The sequence below is a fragment of the Pinus tabuliformis genome, chromosome X (genome assembly GCF_031772625.1).
Source record: "Pinus tabuliformis cultivar Carrire ecotype Pingquan chromosome X, CPIR1, whole genome shotgun sequence".
Classification (NCBI taxonomy): Eukaryota; Viridiplantae; Streptophyta; class Pinopsida; order Pinales; family Pinaceae; genus Pinus; species Pinus tabuliformis.
In genome coordinates this window covers 195,260,952-195,277,049 of record NC_142308.1, presented here as the reverse complement: position 1 = coordinate 195,277,049, position 16,098 = coordinate 195,260,952, and positions in this window count along the sequence as shown.

Genomic DNA, 16,098 nt, shown 5'->3' with positions numbered 1-16,098 from the left:
ACCCAAAGTAGTATGGGAGAGTGCTATAACTAGGTTTCCACACCTTGGAGATTTTTGATAAGTTTCAGTGTTGTGCAGTTCGACCCTGGGTGCACGTCGCTACGTGCACTTACCCGTACTTTGTAGCTTGTGATGCTGTCGTCACGCAACCCTACTAGGGGGGCGAATGCTATTATTACCCAAGTCCTTGCTAGTATTTCATAGTTAGTTGATTAACTTAGCTTAATTGCACGTGTAAAGTATACTTAGCAATATAAATCATTCATACCAGTGCGCACAGTAAATAAACAATATATTTGCAATTGATATCAAACACGTAATAACTAAAGAATAGACACATGGAATTCAGATAAAACTTCTCTTTATTATTCTCTTCCTTCGAATAAAGACTTGAGTCTACCCTAGACACTCACCTATGGACAATTAGGCCTCTGTGCACTCAGCTATGGAGCCTTCTCCTACTTTATGACCCAAGACACACTTTGCACTTTCACTATTCATTTACTTCTCTATCTCATACTTTTCTTATCTTCTTCCCTTTTACACTTAGAGCCTCACTCTATTTATATAATCCCATGGTCCACGGACCATGGGTATGCCAACATTACATTACAAACTAGGGTGGCAACCCTATGACTCTCAAATACTTCCATGGGCACAATTCGTGGGGCTTCACAACATTATTTGGTCAAAAAATGGGCTTTCAGCCCAAAAACATGCCTCGGGGGGATTCCATGCCCAACATCTACATGAGCTACATTTTTTTGGGTTGAATTTCTAGTTCCTATCTTTCCAACCTCATGAGGATGGACACTTTCAAGTGTCTTTGTTAGTCACTTTGGGGGACCTTTCTAATATGGTCCAAGCTACTAAGTTGATTGAGTTGGGACTGAATGAATTTTGAATTCTATCAATCACATCACTCAAATTATCATCAGTGGTTGTAGTTTCATGGGGGGGATAGAGTGCTTTAGAAGAAGATTCCACAGGTTGATCCAATATAGGAATCCCCCCCTTCAATATGTGGAATTCGATTTTCAAATTATTGAAATGATTTCGCATTTGCGAATCTATCCAAGTGATCAAGTTGCCACTCAACAACATTATCACCTTTGGACGATTCAAGAAAGGTTACATCTCTAGATACAACAAAAATTTTATCGACTTCATCATAGAGATGTTATGCTTTGGAGGTGTTTGAATACCCCAAGATGATACACTTACGAATCCTTGCGCCAAGTTTGTTTCTATGTACCTTTTATATCAAGGAATAATAGGTGGAACCAAATACCCTGAGATGCTTTACCAGTGGAATGTGCCCATACCACATTTCATAAGGAGTCTTGTTTCTAATAGCGTTAGATGGACATCTATTCTTTACATATACAACACATAGATGTGCATCAACCCAAAACTTCAATTTTACTTTCTTAAAAAACATCATGGAGCACACCATATTTAACATTGTCCTATTCATTCTTTCAGCTACTCCATTATGTTAGGGATTATAAGGAAAAGTTGTATGATGTTTCATCCCATGTTGGCGAATATAGTTTTCAAATTCATTTGAAGTGTATTATTTTACATTACCGGTGCAAATAGAGCCAATATGAGACTATGCATCATTTTCAATCCATGTATGAAAGTCCTTGAATGTTTGAAAAGCATTAGATTTGTTCTTAAATAAATAAATAAACCTAACACATTCTGGTGTAGTCATCAATAAATTTCATCATTTATTTATTTCCATTTTCAAATGGAATAGGCATTGGACCACATAAATCTGAATGAATGAGTTCAAGTTTTCTATGTGCTCTTGAATGTGAATCATGAAAAAGATGTTCGCTATGCTTTCCTAGAATGCAAGCATCACATTTCTTAAGTTTCCTAGGAATTGTAGGCAAACCAGTAACAACTTTTTTTCAACAAGTGACGGTTATCATAGTTCAAGTGTCCAAATCTAGCATTCCATAATACACTTGATTGAAATGTACCTTCTTCATAATGAGAATTGTATGAGAAATTTTGTTCGCAAGCAGAGGTACCTTGCAGCTTGAGAAGCCTTTCTTCTTCTATCCTCGTCATGAAAAGTGAATGATCTGATGCTTTTCTCACCTCAACCTTGCGTTCAAACATATTAATGGAGTGTCCTTGCTGAAGAATGTGGACCAAGGACAACAAGTTTCTCCTCACTTGTGGCAGATATAAAACATGACGGAGAAGAAAGTCTAGAAGACCAGGAAATTTAAGCCTCATTGTGCCAAGCCCTGATGGCTTGAGTTTTGATTTGTCTGCAAAGTATACTGCTCCATCAACATTTTCAATAAATTCTTCAAAAAAACTCTTCTCAAGGTCATGTGGCAATTTTATCCTTAATCATGAAACCAACCATTTTTCCGAGAAGCAAGTGAAGCATTAAATAAGTCTTCATTTATTCCAATATTACAATGCGGCACAACACAGTGAATGGATTCAGGTGATTTACCTTTCTCTTTTTCATTAGTTTTTCCTTTGGGTTGGTTTCTTTCTTGCTGAATTATGTCCCAAGGAAACTTGCATGTGGATGCATCATGTGATCCATCTCTTTTGCAACGTATGTAAGGCAAATCTAGCCTTTGTCCTTGAGAGTGTCTACCCCTCCTACCTCTGAAATTTCTTGTTCCTCTTCCACTTCAACCACCTCTTCCTCTGGAATAATCTTGAGCAAGTTTCTTCTCTCTATGTGCAAGACACACAGTCTCTTTAGAAGATTGAGGAGTTGTACTCTTCCCAAAAGTTTTCTCATTTTCAGCAAATTTTTTCACAAGGGAGTCAAAGGTAATTTCTTTGAGGGTAAGTGGGATAAATTTGCTTGAACAAATCTATCAGAGGAATGTCCAGTTTAACATTTGTGACTTTGGTATCATGCATAATTGAATTTACTTATGATACAATAGCAGGAGGATCATCATTTTGTAATTCAAGGTTGTACAATTTAATCATGAGTTGAACAACCTCAACTGTAGAGTGTCAGTCATATAGTTCCTTCATTTTTGCTAAGGCTTCAAAAGCATTTGAAAATGTAGAAATATGGTGACTCACCTCTTCATTTAATGATGCTACAATCGAGGCATAAACCTTGCTATTCTTATTTTCCAAAATGGTGAATTCCTTATCTAAGGTAGGTTGTTCTAGTTTTTTGTCTCCGTCTACAACACACACTCCTTTCCACAACTCATTAAAAATGAGAGTGTGATTGAATTTTTGTGACCATTCTGGATAGTTCTCCTTGCTAGTGAGAAACACTCCCATAATAGATATGAATGAATGCATTTTAAAAATCTGTGCACTGTAAAAAAAAGTACTTTTGCTACCAATATATAAAATATTTTCACTTCTAGTGTTAAGGGAAAACTCCACTGTAATAGCAATATTCTGAAAAAAATGCAATTTTGTTAGCAATATGATAGAGGTATTATTTGGGGAGGGATTATATGGGGAAGGAGTGGTATGAGAGCATGGAGGGTCAACGCATTTCTATGTAGGGCCGTATTGGAGTTGGTGCAACGTACCATATAGCTAGATGGCTAGTGTGTATTGATACTAGCATGTAGTCCATGAAGAATGTGGATTGGGCGATTGTGAAAATGAAATGTTCTTGTGCGAAAAATGTGACAAAGGTTACCACATGTATTTCCTTCAGCCTATTGTTGTTAGAGATCCCGTGGGAGCTGGTTTTGCCAAAATTGGAAGGTTGATCCCATCAAATAACTCCCTCTTCTGCAGACAACAATTTTCAACTTCTTTCGCATTTATAGGTCTTCACAAGTTGCACACATATCCCTCCTTGAGTGGAGAAAAAGTAAAAATAATTCTACAAGTCTGATTGTTTCTAAGAAAAAGAGATGGATATTTCCCTTCACATCGAGCAAGGATCAGGGTACAAGGATACAACATATGGGTTCTCTAGTCAACGTGCATTTTATTGAGAGAAAAATATCTCTAACAGCATGGAATTAGAAAGGAATAGGCCCACAGGTCTGTGTAGTCAAGCCAGGAGATTTGGTAACAGAACCTACATAGTTTACCACAAAGAAACACTTGGGAAGGGTGACAATTCATTACTCCATCCTGCCACATGGCAGATATGGCCTTTAGTCTGCTCAACAACATGATGCTTAGGAGGGGAACATCAGAAAAATTATGCAGTGGTGATTAAAAAAAAAATACCATAGGGACAATATGGGAGAGAGTGTAGAGAGTGCAGAGAATATGGTAGAGAGCACAAAGAATAGAGGGACAAAATCTGGCAGAGAATTGATACAAGGAGTTACAAGACAAAAGGTAATTTTAGGAGTTGGCTCTCATACCATGTCAGACTAGGAGGTAACTTCTCGAATGAGATTTTGTTTATTCATTTAGGTTGTTCATAGCTATATACATGAGGGAGTGACTGTTGAGTTTCATCTTTCGATGACTCTTCATTTCTCTTATTAATTACTTACACTATTTACAATTGTTCAACCAACCCCTATGGTTAGGTGTCAACAATGTTTCTTAAAAAATTATGATGTTGCAATATTTCCATTAAATGTCACTCAAAACTAGAGCCTACAAGTACTTGAAAAATCAAATATTAATATAAAGGACTTTAAATTCACATGGGACAGGTCTCATTGCCATTTGAAAACAGTATTAGATGCATGGATAACAATATAATTTTATGAGAAAAGGTTGACATATGTGTGTTCCCAATATGGAGATAATTATAAAAAGTCAAATGTATTGTTTATAGATATAACAAAGCATGGTTATGAATTCATCAGATATCGATCAAACGACATGTTGATAAAAGCCTATACAGGAAAAGAGCAAGATACTCTACTTATGCAGGTTTTATTCTGCTTTCTTAAGGCATTTAATTGTATCAAAGAGAAGTGTGACTACATTCAAATTTTCAAAAGAACATGTACTTCATTGTAATGGATGAAAGTTATTTCCTTTATAAATTTGTTCACAAGTACATTCCAATTTTTCAATACAATTTTGGCATAGTTTTTGTTTAATCAATTCGTATGATTGTTTATTTTTTGAAATATATGGGAATAGCCAATTATTATTTTTTGAGGAAAAAAACATAAATTTCTATTAAGAAAGATAAAAAGTTACAATGGGAATTGTCAGTTATATTAATATATATTTTTATTATTATTTATAACTCTTTTTGAAATGACTTTGTTGCATTCATTTTTCTTCTAATCTGTGTGTATATGTGAGTTGATAAATAAGTTATTTGCCATTGAAATCATATTACATGAACCATTCAGTCATGTTTTTATTTTTGTTGAAATCTATTTACGTATGTGCATCAATACCCATATATAAATGTGAAATATAAGTTTTGAAATAAAGCTCATTGAAAACAAAGGTGCAATTCTTTGTAAAGAAATTATAATAATTTACTTGATAAATGTTATGTGCCTTATTCACTATTCAGTGTAATGGGAAATTCGTAAAATGTGAATGATTTAATCTTTTTGTGGCACAAGATATGTGATTTCTCAACCCATAATTTTCATAAATTTATATACTAAAATCAATTAATGGTTGTAATTTCAATCATACCATATTAAAAATCAACAAGGCACAAAGTCACTTATTGACTTTTTACGTATAAAATTCATTCATATGAGTGCATTAATGTGATATGCAATTTTTTGAGATAAAAAATATTGTAAATAATTTTGCAATTTCTTAAAAAAAGCATAATTAATGACATTTATTGCTAATTTGACGATCAAGTATTGATTGGACACTCTCATAGATAAATTAGATCCTTGAATATTTTCAACTATAAGACATCTGATTTCATTATTTAAAGATATTTTTTTGTAAATTTGTATTTTAAATAAACATAAATGATATCAAATGAGCCAAAATTATATTATTGACTTCCACTTGGTTATTTCCATTAATATGAGTGTATAAATGTGATATATAATAGACCTATACTACGATAGATTTGTTCCAAAAATAAATCTAATAATTTCTTCATAATAAGTATTAAGTTGACTATTTAGGCTAAGGAGTCATGACTCATAGGTGGATACTTCAAACTCATTCAATTGTAAGGAGCTCAATTTTTAATCCATAACTATTTTTATATATTCTTAAGTCAATTGTTTGTGTATGTAATTATATCATCTCATCTCATATAAATTAATAAGGAATCCATTTATTGACCTTTATTTTCTTGTCACGTAAATTAATAAGGAATCCATTTATTGACCTTTATTTTCTTGTCACGTAGTTTAATATGAGTGTATTAATTTTATATTGTTTTTTCCGAAATAAAACTCTATGTAAAATAGAACTCTCTTCTTCATAAAACATGGAATAATTAATTATCAATTTGTTAAGTGGAGCATCTACATTCATTAAAGAGATGCGTCATAAATGGTTGTACTTAAAGTTTTTACATCACACGATATTTATTTACCCATGCATTTAAGATTTTTTCATTTTTAATTATTAAATAATTTACTTGTAATTTAAACAATCTCATAGAATCCAATAGGACTTGAAGCTATTTATTGTATTTTATTTGGTTATATGCATTGATAGAAGTTTATAAATCTGATGTATTTTTTAAATGTATCTCCTAATATAAGTAAATATATATATTTTATAAAACAAATTAGAAGTAATTGGTAATGATTTCCAAGTTTTGTATATAAAGCCATTTATCGACTTTTCTCTTGCTATCATGAATTTTTAATATAAGTGTATAAATGTCACATTATTTCTTTTGAAATAAAACTCCATCTAAGATGAAATGATTTTCCTAACAAAACAACGAATAATTAATTGATAATTAATGTTAAGTACATTCTTTTCCTAACAAAACAATGAATAATTAATTGATAATTAATGTTAAGTATATTCTTCAAGTTAAGTCTAGATATGTGTCATAAATAAATTTATTTAAACTTTTTGTAACACACGACATTTTATTTTACCATATTTGTTAACATTTTGTAAAATTCAATTAGTAAACAAATTATTTATAATTGAAATAATCTAATAGAAGCCAACAAGACATGAAGCACGTAGTAAATTCTATTTAGTTATATGCAGTGATACATGTTTATAAGTGTAATATATTTTTAAAATAAAGCTCTTCATGTAAGTAAAGATATATTTTTTACCAAAAAAATTCAATTGATTATGAGTTATAATTGATTTATTCTATTTTCAATTGATAACTTTTTCTAACTATGCATTTTTAATTAATTACTTGTATAAACAATCAGGTCATATAAGAAAAGAAGTCAAGAAGCCATTGGTTGATTTTTATTTACCTATCATGTGGTTTAATATGAGTATATAAATGTGACATTTTCATTTCTAAAAGAGAACCCTATGTCGAAAAATTCATTTTTCTATCAAAACATGGATTAATTAATTCATAATGAGCATTAAGTAGACTATTGCGGCTCATACAAGAGATGGGTCATAATTGGATGTCATTAAACTTTTTGCACTATATGACATGATTTTCCTATCAAGATTAACATTTTATAAATTTCAATTCTTAACCAAACTATTTGTATGTAAAATAATCTCATAGAAATGAGCAAGAATTGAAGCTATTTATTAAATTCCAATTAGTTATATGTATTGGTACAAGTTTATATATGTAATATATTATTGAACTATACTTCTTAGTGTAAGTAAAGATATATATTTTATTAAACTAATTAGAATTAATTTATATGTTTTAAGTGGTTTATTTAGACCACATGGAAAATCACATATCATAGATGAATGGATTTTAATACATATTCAATATTCAAAATCAATATATAAAAAATAATATATTAGTAGTTACATTAATTATTTAATAATTAAGGAGCAAGCATACTTACATAAATTTCAACAAAAATCCATTAGTTTTGTTTCACATTTATTTCTTCCCCATTAAAAATTCTTAGCGTTTTCCCTTCTGGTGAATGTAATGGTCAACCATAATTTTTCGTACAATTGGTTCTCACTATCACATTACGACTATTATTGGATTTTGACAATGTTGAAAAAGAGGGATCAATATCTAGACTTCCAACAAGTGTACTAATTTTTGAAAATCCTTGCCTCCACTACTTACTTGTCTAGGTTTATTGGTTTTTAAAGGCCACTAATTTGTGTATCCTTCAATTTGCGATATTATCCATCATAATGGAATGACTTGAATACCAATTTAATAACTCCGATTTATTATACCTATATTTGAGTGGAGATAGATCAATGGCACCCAAGTTTCTTGAAATACCTAGATCAATAATTCCTAGCTTTTATTGTTGATTCATGGATGATATGAATATGAATGATCACCTCATCATTAGTATTGCATCAAGGCAGGAAGGGGTGGCAAATTTAACACAAAATTTTTTACTATGTCTTTTGTAGACTAGTTTCAATGTAATACAAGGGAGAGGCCTCCTTGTCACTTACACTAAGATTTTCACATCAGCATTATTCAATCAACAATTCCCTTAGAAGTTGTGGCAAATGGGCTAGAGTCATCAACCACAAAGGTCAAACATCAATGAATCTATTCTATTATCCCTAATTATAATATATCTCTTAGATGTTATACATACTAATACGATTTAGTTTAAATCAATTGCTTCTAAGAGTTTTCTTTCACGCTCCTATTGTGCATTAATACTATTGTACGTAACAACCTCATGTTTGACCAATTCATGGTCTCTAATTGGTTTGGCATTACTAATACTCTTTTTATATTAAATTAAGTTAATATGGTGACTTGCAAAAGAATCAATGTTGTTGAAGGTCTTTTAATAGATTTTTTCCAAATTTAACGAAATAGGTGTTGTGGGAGTTAAAGTCTAAATAGTGAAGTAAAAAATCCTAGTTTAATAATGGAAATTTAGTGTGTACAAGTCAATCGGATATGAACGATCTTGAAAGAACAAACCTGAGAGTTGCATGGTCAGATGAAAATTCAAGGAAGAATTTGTTCAGGACCAGAAGTTATCAGTGACCGATCCAAGGAGAAACTTGAAGATTTAGGTTCGTGCTCAACTGGGGGGTATTGATGTCTCTTGTATGTTGGTTCCTACATTTGTTAAGGCAATTCTTAGCTACTAGAATATAATCTCTTGTAGGTTGGTTCTTATGAAAGTTTTAAGTTGGTGCTTACTTTTCACAAGGAAGTTTACAAAATATTTAAAAAGAAAAAATGTATGTGTTTCTAATGTAAATATTTTTGTTTCATAATTTAAGTGCATCAAATGTTTAAAAGATAAAACAAGTTAGAAATCATGAAATAATCATTTAACCCACCTCTCTATATTTTGAAGAAAAACCATCCCTCCTACACATATACATCCTAACTCCACCCCATACCCCACACACACATATATAAGACAACATACAATAATGCAAGATAGATCTAGAGTCATGAGCGTATATAGGAAATGTAGAAAGTAAATAATATTTAGGGTTATGCCAAGGAATTATCATGAATGTACACCTATAATATCAATATAGATAGCTAGAAATTCACAAATTAAATACTCAATATAAAGAATTCTTGCATTCCTTATCTAATTGAAGTGAATTTTCCTGTGACAATCATGCTCTGAATCCCACACATTGATACTTGATGAGATCCCATGAGTTCATCTTGAATAAAAATAAATGGGGTATAAGAGATACTCTAAGGGTTGTTTCTCCTCTATGTAACCCCCTTTACACATGTAAGCCCTTGGGTAAGGATTAAACTATATAAGATGAGTATGTTCAATGAATGCAACCATTTTCTCTATAGATAACAGATTTCCATTGTTGGCATTATGGGTAATCTATTGTCCTTGATGGAAATATACTCCTTATGTAAACTTGGATATAATGTGATTGTCACGAAACTAATGCAGATGACAAGGATGGTGGTATAGGTATTTCAGCAAATAGGAAGTATGGTGGTAGGCTCAATACATGTTTCACTTGAGAATATATGGGAATTGTGCAGTTTAAAAAGTGTACATGACGGTTGTGAAGAATAGTTGCCTTATCATGTAGGTCTTGCAAACAAAAGTCGTGTACATAATCTTAAAGATGGAAAAGTAGATACCAAGGGTCATTTCAATGGTAATTTCCCATAGTAATTGTGGTAGCAACGTCTATTTCATCCCATCAATGAATACTAACAACATTACCAAAGGATTTTCCCAAGGTATTGGAAAACGAAAAATCTATATAAGGAGATGGAGATAAAGGAGATATGTGTGTAATCTAGTGAATCATTCATGTGTGATATTATTTGATCCTTTGTGCACTAGGGAGTGAGAAAAAGGTTCATATCTAAAAGATTTGAACTTGTAAAATATATGATTGATTGAATTTGTTGTTTGAATGACTAACAATGTAATATTTGTGATTATGGTAGAATTATGATCATGACTATATCTAGTGAGATATGTAGCCTTTGACAATACGTGTGTAGAGAGCTGGGTTTGACAAGTGATTTACAACGAAGTTTTGTTTCATTAATTTAAAAATCTATACACGTTTTTTCTTCTATATAGTCACAAACATATGCGAGTATGCCTTCCTATAGTCATGTATATATTATGCAATAATTATTTTAGATTTCTTCCTGATTTTAGTTTTGGTATCCACTATCTTGAAAGATATACACATGTTTTATGCATGATCAATATGTATATACACAGGTCTAGTTAAATATTGTTGTGTATACATTCTAAGTTGAATTTGATTAGGGTTTGAATTTTTGTTGACAATTGATGATGCTTATTCTATTTTCTATTGTCTCTCAATGATGCCTTGATAATGATAATATGTGTCTCACAACTATGATTGGCTTGATTCTCTTGTTGCTTGCTATATTTAACAGTGATGATACTATATTCAGTGAGTGATTAGTTATTATTATGGCTCAATATTTTAGTGATTCAATGATTGATACACGGATTAAGTTTGACAGTGTTTCAAGATTCAGAGAATTGATATTCTTATGCAGGTGTTATGCACAATAAGTGTGTATATGCATCGGTATACTTTAGAAAAATTGCATATACATTTCGTACTTAATATTGATCAGGGTTTCTAGTGATTGTACATTATTTATGTGATGATCTTCTTGTATCTAATAGAATGATTAATTAGTGAATGGTTTAATATTTGTCGTTTCACAATATTATTTGTTATTGTATTGATCTGATATTTAGATCAATGATTGTTTTGATTCTGTATTCAGTGGCTTAATGTTTTAGTGATTCAAATTTTGTGATTCGATATTTTGGTTTGGGCTTATTGGTGTTTTGGGCCCAGTGGGAAAATTCGATCAAAGGTGTCTTGCATGTTTTTGTTATTGATTGATAGGTGGATCTAGTGTCAAATATTATGAAATGTGGTCCATGAAGTACTAAGGGTTGCAACCTTTAGTGAGGGGGTAGGACCTCCCTTCTCAGAAGACCTCGTAAACAAGATCAAGGGTTTGTAGCTCCCTTCTAGTGGGAATTGGAGAATGATTGGTGGTTGTAGCTCCCTGTAGGGAGGTGCTTTGCGTGCTGTAAATAGTCTATGCTAGTATAAGATAGTGATTTAATTATCTATTATTATAATAATGGAATAATGTAGAGATGACAACAATGGTGGTTTTCTCCCACATTGAGTTTCCAAATAAAATCCTAGTGTTCATATGGGTTGATGTCCTGCTTATGTGTTATGATTTATTTGTTCTTTATTGCATACTTGATGACTAATAAACTAATAATTTAATGATTAAGTTAAACATCTAATGGAAGTTCAGAAAAATTAAGTAATCTAAACATACACAATTTTCATTCACTAAATTCATGTACACATGTGGGTTACATAAATAACAATAACATACATAATTATGAATTTGAAATAGGAAGTTAAAGTGAATTAAAAATATTGATCATCGCCTCCAAGTATTTTTCCTAACATTTGGTATGAGATCAGGTCCCTCAGAAGACATTTTATCACTTAAAGGGAGACCTATCAAGATGAGTAGTCCAAATGGAGTATCTTCTACCAAGATGCCTTTGTTTAAACAAACTAACTTTATGGTTTGGAAAGTCAAAATGAGATCATATTTACAAGAACTAGGAGCTAATATATGGGGAATTGTTGAAGGTGGATATCAATATCCATCCTCCATTCCCATAGATGATGCATGAAAGAAACAATATGTGAATAATGTAAAGTTTGTAAATTATATCTTGGGAGAATTTGTTGAATCTAAGTTTGTGAAAGTCATGTAGTTGCACACCACAAAGGAAATATGGGTTAATCTTGTTCAAATCTATGAAGGTGACTCTAACGTAAAAAGTGCTAAACTTAATTCTTATAGAATTCATTATGTGTCTCTTAGAATTCATGGCAATGAAAGCATTACATGTTTTTTTCATTAAGGTAGATGAGCTCGTTAAGACTATGAAAGGCCTTGGTGATGAAATAAATGATAATGTTGTTGTTGAAAACATTTTGAGATCACTAACCCAAAATCTTGATTCTAAAGACTCTTTCATTGAAGAAATGAAATATTTGAAGAATATCACCATTAGACAACTCCAAGCTATCTTGAAAGATTACGAGATGAGTAAATGGGATACATCAAGTGTTAGAGAAGCAACATTCAAAGCCACGAAAAAAAGGAAAACAAAAGGAAGAGACTAAAGATACAAGGTACATTTCAGATGAAGAAGAACTTTATTTTGTCAACACGCTACAAGTGCGAAGTGCTAGGTTCATAGGTAAGCTTCCATTCAAATTTTTTTCTTGTAGAAGACTAGGTCACTATGCTTCTAAGTGTCGTTATAAACAAAATCATGAAAAAGGAAAGAATGTTTCAATTATTAAATGAGGTTTTTCTAGCACGAAATGATTTTATACACGTGACAATAGTGAATATTGTTCCAATAATGAGGATGATGAATCAGATCAATACTGTCAATTACTTATGGCATTAAAAGAACAATGTGCATATGAGTCTGATGTTAATTTTGACTTTATGGATGCTCTAGAAGAAATTGATAGACTTACGGTCATAAACAAAAATTAAGAAAAAGAAATCAATATCTATAAATAAAATAACTAGTTAAAGAAAGAAACCAACTAAATATTTGTGTAGAAGAAGCTAAACTAGTAGAAGAATCTTTTAAGAAATAACTCCAAGAAACGGAAAAACATTTTGAAAATTTAGAACTTGAAATTATGGTTCAAAGAAGAAAACTATTGAAAACAAAGGGTCTCAATATTAGATTTGCTAAAGGATATGAGCCTTTAGAGGATATCATTAAGGTTTAGCACTCTCCTCTAATCAAGATAGGCATGGGATATAATACAAATGGTTAAGCATCAAAACCTACGAAATCATCTGAAACTGGTTCAAAGATCTACGTCAATGCTATAAGAGGAAGAAATCATCAGAATAGTAGGACTCAACAATAGAATAAGGGTTAAACTATATTAAGGAAAAAATAACATTCCATCAAAAAAGGGAAATATACTCATAAATGTACTATACTCCCAAATATTGTTACATCAATGGTCAATTCTTCACTTGTAACAACTTTGGTCATAAAGAAGTTCATTATGTTTCTTATAAAACTATTATTACTAGAGAGGAAGGAAAACAACATAATGAAAATATGCCAAAGAGGTATTCACATAATGCCTTATCCCCTGTTTAGAATGATGTTGAATGTTCTATATACAGTAAACATGTTCTTGAAGAAACTGAATGCAGTCTAAGCAAGATGAATTCATCTTATCAACATGTGTGGAAGTCAAAAACTCCCAAAGTATGAAAAAATAAAACTAGTTCTTATGAAAATTCTGGGCTAACATTATATGTAGGAGATGAAGAGAATTTATGGTACATTGATAATGGTTGTTCAAAGCATATGAAAGGTGATAAACATAAGTTTGTTTCTTTTAATGAAATTTTTAGGTCGCTATACTACTAGTTTAACCCCTTATTGTCATTAGTGCACTGCTTATTGTATTATTGTGCCCATATAGTCCCCATATTGTTATTATTTTTCCCCATAGAAGCCCATTATTGTTATTGTTGTTCCCCTAAAATAGTATTCTTATGTAGGCTCTGATTGTATTGAGACCCCTTAGACTCCTATAAATATAAAGGAGGTCTTCTCATTTGTATCATCTAATAACTATTCATTTGTGTAATATAAAGGAGGTTTCCCTCTAGAAGAGGCTAATTTTGAAGTCCTTGATCTATCTTTTCTTCTATTTTGTGAGCTGGTTGTATAACATTTGGTATGAGAGCTTTGGATTATACTCCCAAATTATATCTCAAATAGGTGACCTGTGGAAAATTGTCATAACTTTGTCTCTAAGCATCAAACTAAAATCATTTAGAATATAAAGAGAATGGATGGTATCTTTCTATTTATTGTTTCCTTTTCTGAAGGTTGAAACACTGACAAGTGGCACTTCGTAAAAGTCCACTCTACTGAAATAGTCTATAATCAGCCCATCGTGGGATATTTGGAATAACTATTTTTTGGAGAATCCAATTGTTGGAAATAATACTGAGAGGGGGGGGTGAATCAGTATTATCAGATCAATAAAAACTTTTTCAATGCTCAAAAACATATACGCTACTTCAGTTAAGTGAACCCACGTGTACACGCTACTGTGTCTAAAGAAACTAGCGTATATCTAGAAATCTTATGATTCAGTTGGCTTAGTCTTCAGTAAATACATCAGATCATTATTAAGCATATTAGCAGTAAACAGGTGCAGATTAACAGAACAGAACATCACACAAGAGCCACAGACATGAACACAAATATATAAGGTGGAAACCCAATGTGGGTGAAAACCACCTGCTGCAAGTCATCTCAATCTTCTTCTTAATAAGAAAATCCTTTTACAATATTTGTACTGGTGTAGTCTTATACCAGTACGGGAGCTACAACCCCCTTTGCTCTTGTACTAGCCGATCCATTTACTAGTACGCAGGCTACTACCTACTACAATGCTCCAAAGATCTCCTTTAACTTTTGTACTAGCTTAGATACTAGTACGTAGGTGCTTGCCTACAATCTTCTCACCTCCAGGTACCACGTTTCATCAATTTTTAGACTGGATACACTGAAGCACAACACATAATCTGAAAGGCCACTTTTCATCCAATTTTCATACTGGACCCATAACTATCATTGAAGCTCAAAACAATCATCAAACCCTGAATCACTGAAACCCTGTTAACAACAATCACCAGAACACAGAGCAGACACAGAACTCTGTAATAACCATCAGATCCATCTGCAACTTCAAATATCAAGCTTTACAATTTATACGCTACTTAGATGAATCAAACCCGCGTGTATACGTGCTTTTGCCAAAGACAACCCGCGTACAGATCTAAAAATAATTTCTCATAACTTGCAGCTGTACCAGACATCAGTCATACTCATAACACTTATAGAACAATACATGCGTCAGTATGTAGATCTAGAATAAGCATCATAAAGATAGTTCATTTCAACCATTTGATCCCGATCTCTCCTTAGATCTAGTTCTCCATCAACCGGTGAGATCTCTCCTTAGCTCAGATCAAGCAATGCATCATCAACCCATAACCCTGCATATTGGATCTAATGCTTCATCAGATATTCAAGACATTTCAGATGCCCTTGCCTAATGATTTCCTTCCCTTTATATAGCCTTAGGCCTTGTTCAATACCAAGAGCCAAAACCATAGAAGTCCAATACCATCAACTTCAAAACTAGGGATCAACACGTCCGCCGAGACGCCAAGGTCCAAAACCATAGGCACAACTTCCAAGGAATAACCGCCATGGACCAAAGGTACTTTTCCACATACACGCGCTTTTGCTGAAGCCAACCTGCGTGTACACACGACTTGGGCTTAACGAACCTGCGTGTATGAACTTTCTCTTCTTCTTATAGTCTGATCATCAATTCCTTGCTGCTGACCTTCTGTACTATGATTTGTCATCAGTGAGGTTTTCCATCAAGGACAACACTTATCTCATAATTCCAACAATCTCC